The sequence below is a fragment of the Lonchura striata genome, chromosome Z (assembly GCF_046129695.1).
Source record: "Lonchura striata isolate bLonStr1 chromosome Z, bLonStr1.mat, whole genome shotgun sequence".
In the NCBI taxonomy this organism is placed as follows: domain Eukaryota; kingdom Metazoa; phylum Chordata; class Aves; order Passeriformes; family Estrildidae; genus Lonchura; species Lonchura striata.
Genome location: NC_134642.1, coordinates 19,755,754 through 19,776,380, shown reverse-complemented (window position 1 = coordinate 19,776,380; position 20,627 = coordinate 19,755,754). Strand labels below are relative to the sequence as shown.

The following is a 20,627-nucleotide window of genomic DNA, read 5'->3' as shown; positions in this document are numbered from 1 at the left end:
GCATCTTTGATAGGTTTCTTTTTCTCTGTCCTCTAATCTTTTCACCTCCCCTAGGCAGTCAATTCTATTGGTTTTCTATTAAATGAGTAAAAAATACCCAGTTGCTTGAAAGTGCTAAGATTTTTCCCTTTATAGATATTGTATATTAAGTCCATGAAATGCTTTTGCTGTATTCAGTTTGAATTTTTTAATTCTTCTATAAATCTACAGACAATGATGCAGCCTTTAGTATAAATTATAATGAATATGGACTTTCTTTGTGATGCAAAATAATCACCATCACAAGGCTGCTAAAAGAAGAAGTCAGCAGCTTCAAATCACTAGAGGTTTGTCCTTTGCTGTAAAGAATAATGCTATGCAAGAGCTCTGAAGGAAGCTCTGCATAAGGAAAGGGAAACGCTTGAAAACGTTACTAAACTGTTGTGCAAAACCATCAGGGAAAACCAGTCTTCTGCCACAAATAATTTTCAGCAGATATCTCTCAGAGATTTTTTTTCTATCTCTTAGGCTGCTGATCAGTAAGGAGAGAAGACACCTGAATACAAGATGATTTAGGTCTTGTGTTTGACATCATGCATTTTTTATTCACCCTAATAAGTAGTGAAATACCCAGAAGCAAATTTTTCTGTATCACGTATCGAGATATCAGACAACAGTCATGCCACTGTTGTTTTCATTTCATTAAGCTATTTCCAGAGAGAGAGAGACCAAATAGCCTGGTCTTTCAACGTGCAGCAGCAAAATGCAATTGTCAATGTTTGTGTCCCTTGCAAGAGCAGTAAAGTTCTACTTATTTATTACTGAAAACTCACAGAGTGAGCTAAACCAGTAATTACCTTGTCAGTGTTTCTTTCAGTGATATATTTAGTTGGTCATAATATAAATAGTTTAATACTGTTAAACACTTCTCCCAAAACAAACTTTGTGGAAGAAGAGTTAATATAATACATAAATAACTTGTATACAGTGGAATAGACAGAGGTTTTAGTCTCCTTACACATACATGTATCCATTTGTCTTTCATTCATCTTATCTGCCTAATATATTTTAATCCTTTAAGGGCTCATATCCCCATATCCCACCAAATACTGACATTTTCAAGTTCATCTGTTTTATGATACTTAAAAGCTCCTTGACATCATGTGGTTTGATTAATGGCTGGCAGTATTCTAAAATTATGTTGCAAAGGGGTACCCAAAGGTAATCACAGGAATCAAGAGACTATGTGTCCTATTTCAGCTGAGCTGTCAATACAGAAATCACCAATGAGTGCAGTGTTTAATTATAACTTTGGGAATTCGTTTTATGTTATACAGTGATTTTGACTTCTTAGTATAGATGGCATTTTTCAGACCGCATGCCTTGCAAAATGGACATAATTCTCTCCAGCTTGAAAGTTTATCTGTGGTTTCATTGTTTTTAAAATTAGTTTCCAGTTTTGGTAACAAGAAAATCATGTGATTATATTGGTTAATAATTTATAAACATAGTGTCACAATGCAATACTTAAAATTTCAAACTTGCAGCATGGTACACAGTTCTTCTCCTGTGTCTTGAAGTATAAATGCATTTTACTCTATTTCAAAAGGCAGTGATCTGACTATTTCATTATGCATTCACAGGATTAGAAAACACCTTGGGTATTTAAGGTGTCATTGCGTTTGCAACAATCAGGCAGGAGTACCTGAGGAAGTATGTTGTAGAATAAACCCCATAAATATGGGGTTATGACATAAAATATTAAAAAAAACTAGACAAATTTCATCTCCAAAAGCATTTCTTCCCTTATTTGTGAACTTGTATCATCACTGTATAATCAGTGACTTTAGTCCCAGATGCATGTGTGTACAGTGCAAGCAGCTTTTAAAAGAGAATTAAGAGAACTGTAAGCCTTGGAGACTTATCATTTGAAAATAAAAAATTTTCATGTGTTTGTCAGATGAAGATGCAATTCCAGATATTGCAACATGTTGCAAACAAGCCACATAAAATAACCACATTAGAGATGACTTTTCTGTAATATGGAATCATGGAAAAATATACATTAGAAATTATTTCAATCAATTTCTTAAGAACTTTTTTCCCACTTTTGCCTAAAATCAAAGATGGCTGTTAGAAAGCTGTTATGACTAACCTTTTCTGACTACCCATAATGTACAAATTATTTATTTTTATATCTAGGTGAAAACCTCACTTTTGTATGTCTCTCTTTTTATTTCACTGTACGGCTTTGTGTTCATAGACTCAAAGAATCATAGAATGGGTTGAGTTGGAAAGGACCTAAATAATCATCTAGTTCCAACACTCCTGCCATAGTTAAGTAAACCTTTTAGTAGACCACAGCTTCATTGAACCTGGCCTTGAACACCTCCAGAAACTGAGAGTCCACAATTTACCTGGGCAATGTGCTCCAATGCCTCCCCACACCCACAGTAAAGACTTTCTGCTTAACATCTCATCTAAAACTACTCTCTTTCAGTTTAAAAACAATTCCCCTTCTGCTCTCGTTGAATGTCCTTTTAGAGTTTATCTCTATCTTTCTTGTAGTCTTGCTCCAAATACCAGAAGGCATAATTAGGTCATCCTGAAGCTTTCTCTTTTCCAGCATGAACAATCACATTTCTCTTAGCCTATCTTTCTATGAGAGGAGCTACATCATTCTAATCATGTTTGGTGGACCTTCTCTTCACTTTCTCCAACAGTTCCATGTCCTTCCTGTGCTGGGACCCCAGAGCTGATGCAGCCCTGCATGTGGGGCCTCACTAGAGCAGAGCAGAGGGGCAGAATTCCCTCCCTGGCCCTGCAGACTGCTCCATGAGCCGTAGCATAGCTTCTAGGAGTATCTGTTCTGTGATCTTCTCAGGCACAGAGGGCAGGCTGACAGGTCAGTAGTTCCCAGGGTTCTCCCTTATACCCTTTTTAAAGATGAGTGAATGTTTTCTTTATTTTTCCAGTCACCTGGGTTTTCACCAGACTGCTGTGGGCAGTAATACTTCTGTGACTTTTCCAATATCATGGAGAATGGCTTGGAAACTAAATCAGCCAATTCCCACATGATTCTGGGATGTATCTTATTGGGTCTCACAAGCATTCAGGTACATTCAGGTTCTCTAGGTGGTCTTGAACCTGACATTCCCAGTGGCAAAAACATTGGTCCTGCAGTCTCCCCATTCTGCTGTTCATCTGCTTGATAAGTGTGGAAACAGAGGTTATCTTCTCTATAATGTCACATTTGATAATTGAGGATAGCAATGCTTCCTCTCACCCTTCCTTTTCCTAAAGGCTGAACACATCCAGATCTTGCAGTCCTCTCCTTGAATGTCCAGTGTTCCAGTCCAGGTTGCTTCAGTGGCCTCTGAGGAATACACGCCATTATGTCTATGTCTGCGTCATGCTGGAGAGAGCCAGCCAGGGCAAGATCCCTTCCCAGACCTGCTGACTCTATCCTGCTTGTGCAGCCCCAGACAAAAGGTCACATTCCCACATGGGAACCTGCCAACCTGCTGACTTTAGAGATAGCTCTGCAGAATTGCTCCCACCTGGTCAGCCCCAACCTGTTCTGCTGCAAGGGCTGGGTTTTGCTTGTTTTTTTGCTTTAGGTAATTTTCATGCAGGTCCCTCTGCTTGTTTCTCCAGCCTTTCTGTGCCCCTCTGCATATTAGCTCTGTTTTCAAGTGTATTGACCACTTTTCCAAACTAGATATCGTCCACAGTTTTGCTGAGGTTGAAGTTTATACAACCATCTAGGTTGTAATTAAGACAATGAAACAAATAATTAAATAGTAGTGAAATAATACTGATCCCAGATCAGATCTGTGACAGAATCCCACTGTAACTGGCCTCCAGCTGGACTGTGCCACTGCTCATAGACCTTTGATCCTCATAGTCTTGCCAAGTCTCAATTCACATTACACTCTATGTAACCTAATGATACCTCAGCACTTTACCTAAAAGTTACTATATAATACTACATTGAATGTATCAAATACTGTAGGACGCTATATTTGTTAAGCCCTTCATTTTCTAAGACAAAACAATAAGTTAAGTTAAAATATTAAAAAACAAAAGACATAGAATGGTCATGAAATATGTGCAGAAATATGAACTTTTAGGTATCTTTATAAGGAGTCCCATGAAGGACATTTAATATTAATGGCATAGGAATTATAGATATCTATGGTTTGTTCTGTGCTTTTCAGAGGTGATTTCTTGACCTTTATGTACCAGAAGCTATTTCTGCTTCTCTGAATTCATAATCTTTGTGCCTTATGATTGACTTAGCTATTCCAGAAAGATATTTTCTGTAAGATAGACATTAAAAAGAGAATTTTGTATTGTCACAATAGCATTTCATTGCTGACAATGACTAAGGATGTCTCCCTTTTTGACCTTAATCTTCCATTTGCCTCAATTTTCTGTCTATAAGGTTTTGACAAAAATTTCCTTCAACACAGAGTAATTAGACAGTAAATACTATGAGAATACCAAGCTATTAATACAAAATCTAGTAATTTCAAAATTTCATTGACAAACAAGTTTCCTTCTAGAAATTGTGATTAACTTTGTATTCTCCAGCAGAAGTATTACTGCCCACAGATTGTATTCATCTATATCATAACTCTATATAAACTTTTATGAAAAATGGTATATATCTAAACAATTGGCTCAATTAAGACAGCTTTGTGAGGGCAGCAACCAAACTTCCTGACCTTTGCAGTAATACCCTCTTTGCAAATAACCTGTAAAGTATAGGGAGACATGAAGCGAGAAAACTTGATCACAAATTTGACTGGAAAGTAATTGTTTTCTACATGGATAGAATTGTTCAGTAATCTTTTATGAAATTTCAAAGCAAATCTAACATATTCACTAAGCTAGTTCTGAATGACAGAACTAAAGTGCACTGCACATGGACAGAGCTATAGCAATCTAACAGTAAACCAATGTTCCTGGAAGATGTGAAAATAATTACACGTTCTGCCTGAGCTACTAAGTGGAGAAACATTCTGTCTCCGGCTTCTGTACAGCATGTCAATTTCCAGTTTCCATACTTTCCATTTTCAATGCACAGCCTGTTTGAAAATGCAGTGATTTGAAAGTAACATCTGCTAACAACAAGGCATCCTGAAAATTGAGCAGGTTTCAAATTCTCCAGGAAAGGAATTACTGGTGGAAAAAGACTGTTCATTCCCTCTGAAGTTACAGCAAGGAACTGAAAGGAAACATCTATATCTTGCTAATTGTATGTTTTAGGTAGGCATTGTACCATTTGCATAGACATTTGGTCTGGGCAAGAGAAAGTTTTATGCTTGATATGATACATGCTTTTCTCCATTAGGCCTCCATTTTTATGGGAGAGTGCTTCATCCATTCTAAACACATCAATTTCCTTTATAAAGAAAATTATTTTAATACCTCAAAAAAAGCTATTGTATCTTATTTGTCAAATAACCTGAAAAATATGCTTTAGAGATGTTAAGTTTAACATGCAAAGTGCTCAGTTGTTCTGGGGAAAGTTTTTAAATTTTTTTACCAATTACAAATTAATATGGTCAATTACCAAAGTACATCCTTCTGTCTATTTTTCATATACGTTTAGCTAACAACAACATACTGTGCTGCATAGGGCTGGGGCAAACATCTTTCAACTTTCAGTTTTAGCATTATTAAAATTTTGTATTGCACACTATTTGTCTCCTTTGCTCCTAAAAAGTACTTATTTTTTCTTATTTTCTCTTTTATTTGAGATACAAAATACATGGAAAATTAACAATATTCCCTTTTGTACATTGTTTCAGTATTTAACTTGCTAGTCACCGATATCTAATTTCTCTTATCGACCTTTCACTGGAGATTGTCACAGTTTATAGCATGAATATATACATTAAAGAGATGACAGATATTACTGAATAGTCTCTGAATAGGACAACAGAAGCTGACTTTGCACTGTACAGAGCAAGATGCCCAGTCTGTCTTGATTCAGAGCAGATCTCTGAAGACACTTGGCAGTACTAGTTAGATAGGTAATGTGGGTCCTTGCTAGAATAGCTGCATATCCTCATTTTCCTTCTATTTTAAAATTTTGTTAGAGTAAAAAAGTACAAGCAAACTTTTGCTCTTCAGTATGTTAAATGCTTTTCTTCTATAATTAATGTTACTTCTGAGTGGTAATTAATCTGAGAAATAATCTTGCAGTACAGTTAGTTTATTGTGGTGTTGAAATACTATGAGAAGAAGGAAGGAAGAACCTAGATAAGAGTAAACATTCCTCATCTGTTTCTTGAATGCAAGGAGCACCTATTTCATTCCATGGAATGTAAAATGAGACGAATCTAATCCCATCTCAGGTAAACAGGCAATAACTTGATCCAATAAGCAGTGTTTGTCCTGGTTCTTCATTGTTGTTCAGTTCTGATACCTGAAGAGTAAGTAAGAATACCATTGTTTATACTGTTTATATATATACAATTGTTTATAGCGTCTTCATATATTCCACCTTATATATTCAACCTGTCATGCTTTAACCTTAGCCTGAAGCCAAGCCCCATGCCACCTCTATCTCACTCATCCACCAGTGAAAGAATCAGAATGGTGAAAGGTAGAAAACCCATGGGTTGACATAAAGACAGATTAAAAGGGAAAGCAAAAGCTGCACATTCAAGCCAAGCAAAAACAAGGAATTAATTCACTGCTTCCCATGGGCAGGCAGGAGTTCAGCCATCTCCAGGGGAGTAAGGCCGCATCATGCCAAAGTTTTCATATGTCTAGCCAACAAGAACATCTTATGTTGCACAGGGCTGAGTCAAATAGTTTTCTACTTCCAGTTGTAGCATTATTCAATTTTTGTATTACACACTATTTGTCTCCTTTGGTCCTAAAAATGACTTGGGAAGTCAAATATTCCCCCCTTCCTCTTCTCCCCACTTTGTATACTTAGCATGATATCATATAGTCTGGAAGAACTCTTTGGTTGTTGTGGCCACCTGTTCGGACTGTCTCCTTTCCATTTCTCTTCAGTCTGTTTTCGCATTGTAGCAGGACAAAAAACAGAAAAGGCCTTGGCTCCGCTTAGAGAAACAGTCTGATCAGAGAAAATAAAAATATCTCTGTTATCATTACTGTGTTAAGCACAAACAGAAAGCATACACTCACACTGGCCAGTGTGAAGATAATTAACTCGACTGCAGCCAAATCCAGAACAACACGAGAGCAAAAAATGAGACAATTGTGACTGTAAAGTCACGACTGTATTGTCTGGGTGAATATTTTGTTTCTTTCTCTGTAATATTTGCAAAGTTTGAAACATGACTTTTAAAGCTCTGCAATTTCTTGTAGAAGTCTGTATCAGTTTCCCTCTCCCCTCACCTTTATTTTCATTATCTCTCATTATTTGCCTTGAATTAATACTGATGTAAACACTCACAATATTCCTGGCTACATGCTGTACAGACAAGATGGAAAAGAGATAAAGAGAAGATTTCTGAATGTGAAAAACTTTCTTGGCTAACAGTATAGCATTATAATAACCCACATAATCTATGGTGGCTTAAAGATAATGGATTTAGACCTTTGGACTACATGGAGAAATTGAACAGAATATCTACTGTAGAATATATTGGCTTTTAATTGCTGTGCCAATCAATATAAACATTTTAACTTCGTGTTCAGGTGGGTTTAAAGTTGTCTCTTAATATCTTATATTGCAAAATTACTTCTGTAAATTGATTAAAAGTATTAAAGACTTTCATGAATAAGCAATATTTCTTTTTCTTTTTTTGGTCTACCAGTGCAGCAGTACTTTTCTGCATGACACTGTAACAGTTGAAAAATATATAAATTCAAATTATTACAGGATGATATGGATTTATGAAGAACCTTTATTTTAGATACTTTTAGATATCTTTCTTCTACTGATTCTCCGTGAATGGTCATGCCTGTTCAATGATATTATCCATTTTACACTTTCTATCTTGTTCTGAACTTATGGATTTTCTTTCTCTGTGACAGGGCCCTAGGCCAAATAACTTCTGACCTTGATAAGTACTTTCTTTAATTTGGCTGTCCAATATGAATTCTTGCTGTCCCCATGGCACCTTTCTCTGCATTTCCACTTAGCCTGGGATTTACTATCTGAGCTGCAACAGGGGAATAGCCTGTTTGCCCCCTGCCTGGAACTGCTCTTTTCTCAGTTGGTCAGGCAAAATGCTTTAAAATCACCCTTTAGCCTCATGGAAAGTAGCAACACTTTTAGAGTAAACTACATGGCATAATGTCTTTATTAAAGAAAAAATATTAAAGGAAGAAACAATAAATATAGACATGTCACTCTACTACTTGCTGGGTACATCATACGGTTTGTACACAGTTTTCATACTGAAAGCTTCCCTTCAGGCCTTGTGTGTGCATTACTCTAGAATTGTGCCATATATTCTTTTATGAAGTTTGGCATGCCATAGAATGCACCCATATGCTCCTTTGCAGTTGTATTTTCTCCCAAAGATTGGGAGCTAGTGCGCTTAACTGCTCATCAACAGGAATAATGTACATACACTGTATTAAAAATATTTTCTTAAATTTATAGCCATATAGTTTAACATATTTACATCATAGGAAGACTGGTTTTTGTCTGACAGCTAGTGCGGTAATTAAATCCATTTGACACGAGTAAGCAGTTTATTTTCATGTTTCACTAAACAAGTTTGATAATAATTGCATGTACTGTGCAATTTATGAAGTCTCTTTTATTTCCCTTGTGTATCTTTTCAACATGATATTTGTTTGAAATGGTTTACTGTGCATTATTTAAGGGCCAGTAAGCACTAAAAATTCTTGAGTTATGTAAAAAAATTGTAATTCTTCTGTCAGCAATACATTTATTTGCAGACATTCACAGTACAAAATTTTATTAATTGACATATAAGAAACAGAGTTTGGCTCTTGGATATTGACAATTAATCACATATTGGTACCCAATGATTTTTTTTTCCTTTGTTTTTTCCATGTGGTTGTGGAAACAATCAATATCATAAACCAATCTTCTTCATAATGTTTGAATCACATTGTAATGCATTGTAATATGCATTTTAATAACAAAACACGAAGACCTCCTTTATGTCTATGTTATTAGAAGAATAGAATGCATAGGGAAACAAAAAAACCAAACCACCAAAAACAACACAACAAAACCCCCAAATCTAAACAAAGAAAGCAAAATCAAAATAATAATAATAAAAAAACCTAAAACCAACCAAATAAATAAAAACAACCAAAGACACGCCCTGCCCCCACCCCACCCCCCCCGCCCCGCCCCTGCCACACACTCCTCAGACCCATACCCCTACAATCTTCCTTTTGATTAGGGATTTTTTTAAATAAAAGACATGGATCTTTATGCGACTGTGCAACATTAAATTCAAAATACAGACTGGACAATGTTTTGGAGTAGTATTGCAAATGTTACTGTATACAAATGCATTAGAGTACTGGAACAGGCATTTCTGTTATATAAAAATTCTTAAAATGTCTGATCTACATTACAAAGAAAATTCAAAATAACATGCATAGTATGTATATGCGACCTAAAATGGTAGCCATGCTGAATATTTGCATCCTAATAGTAGTTATTAAAATTAACATCCATGTTCATGATCACTTGATCATGAGGGTAAAACAGGACTGTCAGCTGAGCAACAAATATCGAGGTCCAAGTAGTGGCATAAATTCAGTTAAAAATATATAAATCTGTATGTTTGATGACACCTGAACAGGTGTCTATTCTAACAAAGCAGCTGTTTCAACATTCTGAAAATTATTAAGCCTTCTCAAAAGTTTTTTTCATGGAAGAGTGCTGGTCTCAAGACATCTGTCAGACTTTCTGATTAAACATATAGTCTCATTTCATATATAAGTTTAGCATTGTTACTGTACACTTGAGGGCTATGACACTTGTTTTATTTCACTTTCAATGTCTGATTTTTCCATGAATATTGCTGGGTTTCACCTTTTGCAAGGAATAGCATACAGTGCAACTGATTACTGACAAAGCTAATAAATTAAAAAGAAACTTTTACCTGTGGGTAATTAAATTGGACTTGATGAAAGTTGTAGAGATTAATGCATGCAATCAAACTATGTGCCTTAATCACTTCCACTGTCAGCTATAATTTATGGCAGAGTATCCTTACAACAACTCACTTTATCTAAAGTTTAAAGGCATGTATATGTAGAAAGAAATGATACTGTAATTTGGGTTGATATCTAGTGCCTTTTGACAGATTCAACAACTACAACAACAACAGCTAAACTTAGCCTTTTTTACCACTATCAAGCAATACTTATATTGTCCATTTAAGCATTCATCACCTAAATGTACACAAACTTGACCTGAACTAGGGTCCTGAACTAGTAGGACATCTACAGAAATTGAACCACAGATGTCTGGCATGAAACCTTTTAGAAGTCAGACATTCAGTCCAGAACACTTTCTATGCAGTGCTGTTTACTTACTGACTTTCCTTTCTTCAGTTTTGTTCAACCTAACTTTAAAATTAATATTCATGATTGCTGTTTTGGTAATTCTGCCAGAAAAAAAAAAGAGGTTAATGGGTGACATAAAGATGACAGAAAAGGAAATTTCAGCCTGCTACAGTTAAAACATCTTAATTTCAAAAAATGTTTTCATTGAGAGAGCACTTTAGACAGCAATAAAGAATGTAGTTAATTTGTTGAAATATGCATGTAGAATTCCATCATTTTAGAAAATGGATTTATCCAAAATTGCTGCAACTGCTTTGCTGCAACTGCTGTTGAAAAAGATCAAATAGTTTATCACTGTTTTTGAATACACACATTTATAAGAATGAGTTAATAAGCTGCAGCATTTTTAAACTGAAAGACCAAAGAGAAAAAGATGTATTTTTACAATTCTATGACAAAAATATTCATCACTGCAAACAGACTGAAGCAGAATAGAATTTGTATACTGATACATTTGAAAACTGAGACCTTGACACACAAAAGTTTTGAGGCAACTGATTCACAAAGTGACTGAGACATTTAGCTGTCAGAATTTTCCTGAATTGTGATAAAATCATATGCCTTAAAATGCAGATTTAAGTTGTAAATTCTATTTTCATGTAACTGCTCACTGTAGGGGATGCTGAAATTCAGGATAGGAACAGGATTTTCACCCCACGTTTTTTCTTTCCTTGAAGTTATATCCTTCATTGAATGCACTGGCTTTCTTGGTAGTCATGGCTTTTCTCCATTATCTGTAAAGAAAACCTAAAAACATCTGTGAATTCTGATTATTTGTCTTAGTATTTCAGATTTAAAGTTATTGCATCTTTGCTGTACCAATGGGTACAGCTACCTCACTGAATCTAATTCTAGGTTTGTACTAAACTTTTACTAAAAACTTAAAGTTTCCTATTTCAGAATTTTTGCTTGAGACATTGTAGTGGGTTGACCTTGGCTTAAGGGCAAATGTCCTTTAAATTGCTCTATCTTTCCCTATCCTCAGCTGGACAAGGGAGAGAAAATAAAAAAATCACAATAAAGTCAGGAAAAGATCATTTACCAGTTACTGTCACAAGCAAAACAGACTTGACTTGCAACAATTAATTAAATTTATTGCCAGATTCAGGTAATTTGAAGTAAAAACAAATCTAAAAACATATTCCTCCCCTCCCTGCCCCTTCTTCTCAAGCTCAACTTTACATTCAATTTCATTATTTCTTTTTCTACAGTGGCACAGGGGAATAGACAATGGAGCTTGCACTCAGTTCATTGGCCCTGGTGCTGCTTTGTCCTCACATTATTCCCCCTTCATGCAGGTTCCACCAGGAAGGCAGTCCTCCAGGAGCTGCTTTAGTGCAGGTGTCTTTCCACAGGATTCAGTCCTTCAGCGGACTGCTCCAGTGTGAACCCCTTGCAGAATCACAAGTCTTGCCAGCAAACCTTTTCCAGTGTGGTCTTTCCACGGGGTCACAGCCTGTTCTGTTGCTCCAGCATGGGGTTCCTCCACAGGCTGCAGGTGCCTATCTGCTCCCACATGGACCTCCATGGGCTGCAGGGAGAACATCCTTCCTCACCACAGTCTTCATCACAGGAGAGTCTTCAGCACAGCTGGGGAATCTCAGCTCCACTGCCTGGGCACCTCTTCCCCCCTCCTTCTGCTCTGACCTTGGTGTCTGAAGACCTCACATATTCACCTATTCTCACATATTCTCACACCTCATTTTCATCTGCTGCTTCACAGCAATTTTTTCCCCATTCTTAAATCTTATTATTGCAGCAGTGTTACCATCACCACTGATAGCTTATCCTTGGCCAGTCATGGGTCCCTCTTGTAGCCAGCCAGCACTGTCTGTCTTCGACATAGTGTATGCTTTTTGTGAGAAGTCACAAAAGCCACCTTCCCACCTTGCCACCAAAACCTTGCTATGCAAACTCAATATATATCAATAAAATCAGAAAGAAGGGAGATTTGATGTTCAGCAAAAGGAAAAATGTATATTTCTTCCTTAGTCTAAATATCAGTTCAAAGCCCAAATGATCACTTCCTGGGAAGACTTCAGTATGATTTCAGCTCATTTGTAAATGCTACTAATGCATTGACACAAACTAAGCATGATTTGACATTTAGTGTTGCAAGGATATGCTTTCCCAGAAACCTGGACAGGTCTACTTAGTTTTGATGGAACAGATACACTACTAGATTCAGTACTTTTAGTACTTTTAGTTGAAGGGTAAGCTGTTTCTTGGAGGTTCATTTGCTGAAGTAACATCAACTGTAAGACATCCTTACCCCTGTTTCAACTCAGCCAAAAAAATTCTGTCCTTTGGGAATTCAAACATATTGAAAATTGGGCATCTTAACTGTTTGTTTTTTGTTTTTTTTTTCAGAATGGAACTCAGGAATTTTTTAATATCTTCTTATCATCATGCCCCCTTTAAACATATGTTGCATTTATTTTTATGTTATTAAAAACTTTGGAAAGATATTTTAATGTTATAAAGGTTATTTTAACATGATCATGACATACGAAATACACAAAAAAGTGTATAGTGTGAAATAGCATATTCAAACATTATGGATCTCTGGGATCTCCACCAATAATGCTTTGTTTTATGTTGTTGGTGCTAGGATATAGCTCAAGGCTGTAAAATAAAATGAGATCAATTTTCCTAGTACAAACCTATGCATTTGAATAACAATATGTTTAACCAAAAAAAGGAAACGTTTCTGTCTTTTTCTATATGTCTTATAAATTTATGCCTGTTCATGAAATAACATTTGTGTTACTGCAAGATGTTAAAGATTACATTGTTCTCTTAATGAATTTTGTGTATGAAAAGAAATTGTCTGATTAATCACAGCATTGCAGATTTTATTTGGCAAACCCCAGTCTGACATGAATATGCAGTTGTGCACTTTGTGCTGAGTGTGGCTGCTCTTATCACTGCTGGGACCATCTAGTATCTCAGAGCTGTCATGGCACAGAGGTTACTTGAGATAAATCACTTAACAGCAGCTGCAGGCCCTTCCAAAGTAACAGATTAGATACAGTACAAGCAGGGTAATGCAGAGTGAAGCAGACTGACTGAATATTCTGGAATCTAAATCAGCAGCATCCTCCTCCCCAGTTAAGGCTCAGACCTGGCAAAGTGTCATAGAAACTGGTGAAGATCATTCTTCAGTAAGGTCAATGTAGTCTGGAATAAGAATATATTGAGCCAGCATAGCAAATACAGTGGCATCGTGGAGATTTTTTGCTGCTGTTTTCCTTTTCTGACAGGTTAATTCTTTATCCTCCTTTCACTGTTAAACCAATACAGCTGAAGACGCTTTCCTGTGCACAGTATTGCTCTCTAGAAGGGAGTAATTGCCACAGGAAAAAACCCAAACTGAATTGTAAATAAGCCTTTGATAACTCAAGTCCAGAATGCCATTAATTTTATGCAGTTCATAATTATTTCATTGCTGGGCCGACATGAATGAAAGAAAGCTTTATTCAAATAAAATTTACAGACATTGAAATCAAGTTTCAGCTAATGATTTACCAAGGAAGAGTAGATCATAATACATAAGGATTTGTTTAGAAACAGAGACCACTGCTGAACAGGAGACCAGCTCACTCCTTTCTTGTAAACAAAATCAAGAGAATTTTTCATTACCCCTACCTTTGATACTTTTATATGTTACAGGATGTGTTCTAATAAGAACATAACTTATTTGTGTGGAGGGGCAGTGAGAGAGCATCTTGGTTGTACTTAGTTGCCAGCTGGGCTTAGACCATGACAACATGTCCCTGAGACATTTGGATAGATATAAATATAGTTTGCTTTCTGTGAAATATATAGTTAAATTCATAATTGCCAACACATTCTCAGAAGCAGAAGGAAAATAGCAATAATTTTGCCTTGGTCACCAGTCAACACCAAATACAATTAGACATTTTTTATTTATCTTCTGTAAAGCATGCCTTTAATTTGCACTTAAAGAACAAATCAAATGTTTGAAATATTTTTACATACCCTATTTTCAAAAGGGAGATTTTTGTTTATTTCCATTTATTCTTTATTAAAATTTTCCTCATATAGAGGAGACGGATAAATTCTTCAATGTGTAGTTAATATCCACATTGCTGTGGCTTTATTTTCCTGCATGAATCCTGGCTTAGTAAAAAACAAACCAAGAGATTTTTTGTCAGAATATTCAAAAAATGTAGGGATAGTCACAGCTGGGCTTTGAAAAACAGTCAGTTAATTTAAGAGTGTAACCCACTTAGGAGTTCTTAAATCATGACATTTCAAATGTACATAGAAGTAGCTCATTCATTTACTAGATCTTAGCAGTTATGCAGTCAGATGAAGAATGTTCAGAAAGCTGATTGGATCTAGAGAGAAAGAGGAGAATCACAGTGTACTGTAAAAAAAGGCAGTTGTTTGAAAACTCTCAGATATCTCTGGTAATTTCTAGAACGAAGGGAAGCTGCTACAAGACGCCAGTGAAAATAGGCATTTTGTTTAAGAAGAATGACTGTGTTATCATGGTATACAGAATAGTATTTTTTTTTTAATAGTGACCGCAAGCTGAGCAGGGACATGCTACACAATTCCAAAGAGGAAACCATTTGTATTAGAGAAATGTCAGATACTTTATAAGATTCACTGCTAAACCCCAGTGACTTTCTGTCATCATTAAGAAACTGAGACAGAAATAACATTTAGTTAAGTTAGCAGTGTCTAGATGGCTGATTTTCTTACATGTAGTAAGAACGAGTTTGTTTTACAGTTTTGCACAAAGCCTGTTTGTCAGAAACACCTATGTCCTGTGACAGATGACTGTGTCTTTGATATGGCTACTTAATCTGTTGGAGAGTCTTAGAAAAAAAGACCTGAATACAACACAGTGTGGTCTTTTTGGTCTTGGGCTAGAAAAATGCAGTGTCAGTTGATAGACAAAAAGAAGTTCAGATATTCACAATATTTGGAATCTTTAAGGAGTAGCATGATAGGCTCTAAAGTGAGCAAATATTTAAATATATTCCCTACTTTAAATGGTGCATGGGTGAGAGACTAGGTGTTGTGAATGTGAACTTGGACACTCATTCATGTGTTTCTGTGGGTGGAAGTGGGACATCCTTCTACTGTCCAGAAAACATTAGTCCAGAAAATAAAGCAATTTACACACAATAATTCATAGTTATCTTTTTATGTTTCCTGTGTAGCAAAGAAATGTACTCTTTCCTGTTATTTTCTGTAGGTAGATAGCTGACATTACCCCATTTTCCTTTTCCTTACTTTCTCTTCCTCCCAAAAGATAAATGCTCTCTCATTTTCACATGCACTCCTGCTCCCAGCTCTCATTATTACATTCCTGGCTGTGCCTTACATCTGGCAAGCTTAACATGCAACTATCTGTCCTCAGAAGCAAAGTGCACTGGAATACTCAATAAACCAAGAGAGTTATCTGACCTATATTACCCGACAGACCATGTGCATGTCATTTTTGTTAAGCACCTTGCATGCTTCTGCCAGCCAAGAGCCTTCACATATTCCATCCATTTTGAAATAAGCATCCCTTGTGTACCAGCATGTACACCTTTATGCATATTTTACCACGTACTCTTGTTCTATCTGAACCTAAATGATGTTCTTCTGACACTTGCAGACTTTAAAATATCTTTGGCTGTCAAGAGTACCAGGGCTTTCAGGCACATAGTCAATGGGATGCTCTAAAACACACACAAAAGACAATTGTGTGTGTTTATTAAATTATAAATTTCACAGATTTTACTCTAAGTATCTCAGCATTACAAGAGTTACAGACTATTTTTTATTCTACATTATTCTAAAAATAATGACCCTCCATGAAACACTGTAAGTAGGTTATATAGAATCTAAACTAAGTTTTAGCTAAATTTAGGGTGACCTTCCTCAGCTAAACAGCAGTTCTTGCATAAAGCAGGGAAACCACAAGGAATTTACATTTTAGACTAAACAACAGGGATTCCCAAAATAAGCAAAGCTACTGAGCAAAGACATTTTAAATAATTAATTTCCACTCTATTCACCTTTTTAATATAATTTCTCTACCTGTCCTTTAAAGAAAAGAAAACAAACCAAAATATTAACAATGAAAGTTTTAATTGTCACTCATCTTCCTCTGCCCAAAGACTCTTTCTTTTGGATGCTGCACCTTTTAAAACACTTTAATTCAAGCTGTACCTACTCCTGAAATTGTGGGGAAAAAGTTGAGAGTCCTCTGACTCCTCACGCCTCCCATTTAAGAATGGGTAGAGAATAGTAGGGGAATGCTGGCAGTAGCACTCTAATGCTTTCAATAGAAGTGCTAAAAAACAGTTTTTGAAAAAATGTTTTTCAAATTTTACATTAAAATGTATGCCTTCAGTCTAAATTGTGACAGAGAAGTAATTCAAATATATTAGGAGTTACAATAGTTATGCAAATATTCTTTGATTTCCTTCATAATGTTAGAGCAAGGAAACAAGAAGCTTGAAATGTCTTTTTACTTTCTTTACTTTCTATTGTATTTTTTTCTTTTTTCTCATAATTCACTGCAGGAAACATTTGCTGCAAATTTTTCTTAGGTAAATTACTGGTTCAGGTAGCTTAAGTCACAAACCACTTAAAAGTAAAACATTAGAAGATATAACTAGCACAGAAATTTATAATGACATATTCTGACGCAGAGGCTTGAAAGTGTATTTTCTGTATCATATTGCCTATCCTACCCTTGAAAAAACATTTGAACCTCAGACAAGGAAAAAAAAGGAAAATAAGACATTCTCTTAATTTGATTTGTCTTACTGTTCATGTATCCTTTTTAAATTTCAGTTCTAGGAGGGTCTTATATGATTGTGGAAATATTTAGCATTATTATTTATTAGGTTAGATAGCTATACTACATGTCATAGTAATGATGGCTTTGTGAGTTAATTTTGAGTTGTGAGTGTTACTCATTTTATTTTCTATCCCAGACACAAAGAGTACAATAGGAGAGACAAAAAACTGGGGTCATTGCATATATTATTTTTCTCTCCCTAGCCAGATCTAGAAAAAGTTGATAAAAAGCATTGGAAGTTGGGATATAGCTCTTAGCTATTCATATGTGAATGGACTACTTCCTTTTCTGCTTTTTTCTGTTATTTTATGAGTCCAAATTTAATAGCAGTACCCATATGGCACAATACATTTTATTTGTCCTTCCCCAAGCATAGCAAAAGAGCAGACTACCTTTTCCATAATATATTTTCTAATATACTGAAGAAGCTGTAAGTTCCTATTTTCGTATATACTAATTTCATATGTACTTATAAATGCTAAACATAAAAGCAGGAACTTTAACTTCAGTGTTTGACAGGAGTCTTTGTGTAATAGAACCAATAATCTCACCACATTAAAGTCTATCTCAAATCTTTCTCCTTGCATTGGCTTTGCATGACTACTGGTTTTGGTAGCAGGGTTTTAGCTACAGTGGTGGCTTCTGTATGAAGCTGCTAGAAGTTTCTTCCATATCCAGGCACAGACAATACCTGGTGGCTCTAAGGAGGGACATGATGCTGGTCAAGTCTGAGCCAATTGGAAATAGTGGTAATACCTCTGTGATAACAGGTTCAAGAAGAAGATATACAAATAGTTGTTGTGCTTTTGAAATAGTGATCTTTGAAGATGAGAGTGAGAACGAGAGGAACATATTTGAGAAATATAAGGCAATTTGGGTCAGCTCCTCTGAAATGACTGTTCTAGACTCTGTGTCTAGACCTTTTACTTTAGAAATAGACACATTCTGCACAACTGAAAAGGCAAGGGTAAATTGCAAATATGCCATATTAGCCATATCTCCTGGAGAAACAAGTCCTAAATTTGAGATGATTAGATAATTTATGTCACTGGATTTGGGAGCAGGCTCTGGGGCTTTAATAATGATTGTATTGAATCATATCTTTAATTCTTTTTTGTGGCTGTTTCTTAAAGGCCCTCAAAAACTTTCTGTAGGAATAAATTTTAAGCACTATTTATAATAATCTGTTAGAATATTTTTTAAAAGTTAAAATACCTGTGCTTAAAATTTAGTCAGTTACCACGTATATTAGAGACACTGTAATTTCCAAATGTTCACAGACAGGATACCATAGATCTTCTTAATTAAGAAGATGATTGGTTTATATTAATACAATTGTCTACAATTGTCTATTCAGACCACACTATTGTGCATAATGCTTAATTCTGAAGACCACAGAAAGTGTAAATTCAAAAGAAATGCCTTCTACATACGTGTATGTCATGACATTCCAATAGGGGATTTTTATAAATTTTTAACATCTTTAGAGAGGAATGAAACTAGAAGAGACATTAACTTGAGATGACAATAAAGACACCTCAGTGACCATATAATAATAAATAATAACTACAAATATTAGCAAGTTGCTAGATTTATGTTTAGGAAATGTTTCTAAATGGCTTGAAAAGTAAGACTTCTAAGATGCTAGAAATCTTTTGCAGGGGTTAAAGCCTTCTGTGATGAGAAACATCTGTGTACATCAGTAGTCTGTATATCTGACTTTCATAAGTCCTTGAGTTAGATGGTAAAGAGTATGATTTCTGAAACTGAGTCTGATACTTTGATTTATGAAAATACAGTAGAAATAAAACAAAAAGAGAAGAAAAATGGGACATCTGGAGAAATGATATGCAACAGTGTAATGTAGGGGGACAAGCCAAATATCTTGAAATATACATCATGCTCTGAGATAAACACTCTTCCCGTTTCTTCTTACAGATGGAAAAATACCGTGCGGCACCACCTGATCCATATGCTCAGCATACCAGGAGCATTGTTAATATAACTAAGGTTGAGTAAGACTGGCTTCACAGAGGAACATTGTTCTGTCCTTTGGATTTAAAGCATCACCCCATGGATATTCATATTGCGTGTTGGGTTTTAGTGGGGGAAAAGGCAACAAACAAACAAAACAAACAAATAAACAAAATTAAATTTAAAAAAACACACAAACTTCTATCTAGAAATGGAAAGCAGAGTTTTGCAAACAGACATTCAAGCAAACAAGAATAGTCTGTGTGATATCTTAGAGGAGAATAATCCTTGATCCAGCTGTAAACCTTGGGGTAAATTTAATCCTTATGAAATTATGAATGGACAAATGTCACCTAATTTGTTTCATACTTGAAAGATCAAAATACTAAGGCACAATTCAAGGGGGAAATACATAAACATTGCTATCAAGAATATAGTTTTAGAAAAGTGAATATTCACCAAGGGGAGGATGAAAGTCTATCAGAACTGACATCTGCTCCTGCTTCTGCCCAACCCTAAAAAACACTACTTGTCTCTTCCCATCCTCACCCTTCCCAAAATCAAGATTCTAAGATGAATTCATCACTGAAGACTAAAATAAGGAGAGTTGTAGCAACACTGGCAGTTGTAAACTCAGCTAAATATGTAAATACCAAAAGTATGAAGTACCTAATCATTCACTAAAATGAAAGAATAGCAAAAAACTTACCCAATAGTTGTAATTATTAAAATTTTTTTGCACATCAGTAAACAGAGATGTTTTAAAACTTTGCTCCTTCATTAAACCAGTATAATTCTTTTATTTATAGGAAAGGGACAAAAATTAAATTTGAAGTCTTAGTCTGTCACTCCTTCACAACTTCAAATTCTTCTGGAAGAAAGATAAGACATTTATCCCTGAGCTGAAATTGTGTTCTATCTCTTTTGAGTCTGCTTGCACAAATGTGAGCCTTTCTTTGAGGAAAAAGTTTTCATGTTGTGGCAATGCTGTTGCAGAATGCCCATCTAAAGCAAATGCTTCTGGGTAACACATTTAATATAGCTGTATTTTCTGACATTTGGAGTGGGTCAGTGAGTAAGGATATTTATAATATGTCCTGTTGTCTTGAACTACTACAGAATCACCAGAAAGTTGTGGCAAGCAGAGCTGCAAAAATCGTCTAACACAAACTAAATATATCAAGAGGAGCAAGGTCATGAAGAAAGCATTGGAAATTGCGCATTGGAATTGTATGCAAAAGTAGCTTGTATAATGCATTTTTTCAGCTAAAATTCTGTAATG

The 20,627-nt window shown here is 35.6% G+C and overlaps 1 long non-coding RNA gene across 1 annotated transcript in view; it reads left to right on the top strand.

Moving 5' to 3' along the window:
* Positions 1-19,521, top strand: part of LOC110468041 (uncharacterized) — a 69,991-nt gene extending 50,470 nt beyond the window's left edge. The window contains exon 4 of the long non-coding RNA XR_004149317.2: positions 19,310-19,521. This is a non-coding gene — a long non-coding RNA (uncharacterized LOC110468041). The remainder of the gene's footprint in view (positions 1-19,309) is intronic.
* Positions 19,522-20,627: the final 1,106 nt, after the last annotated feature.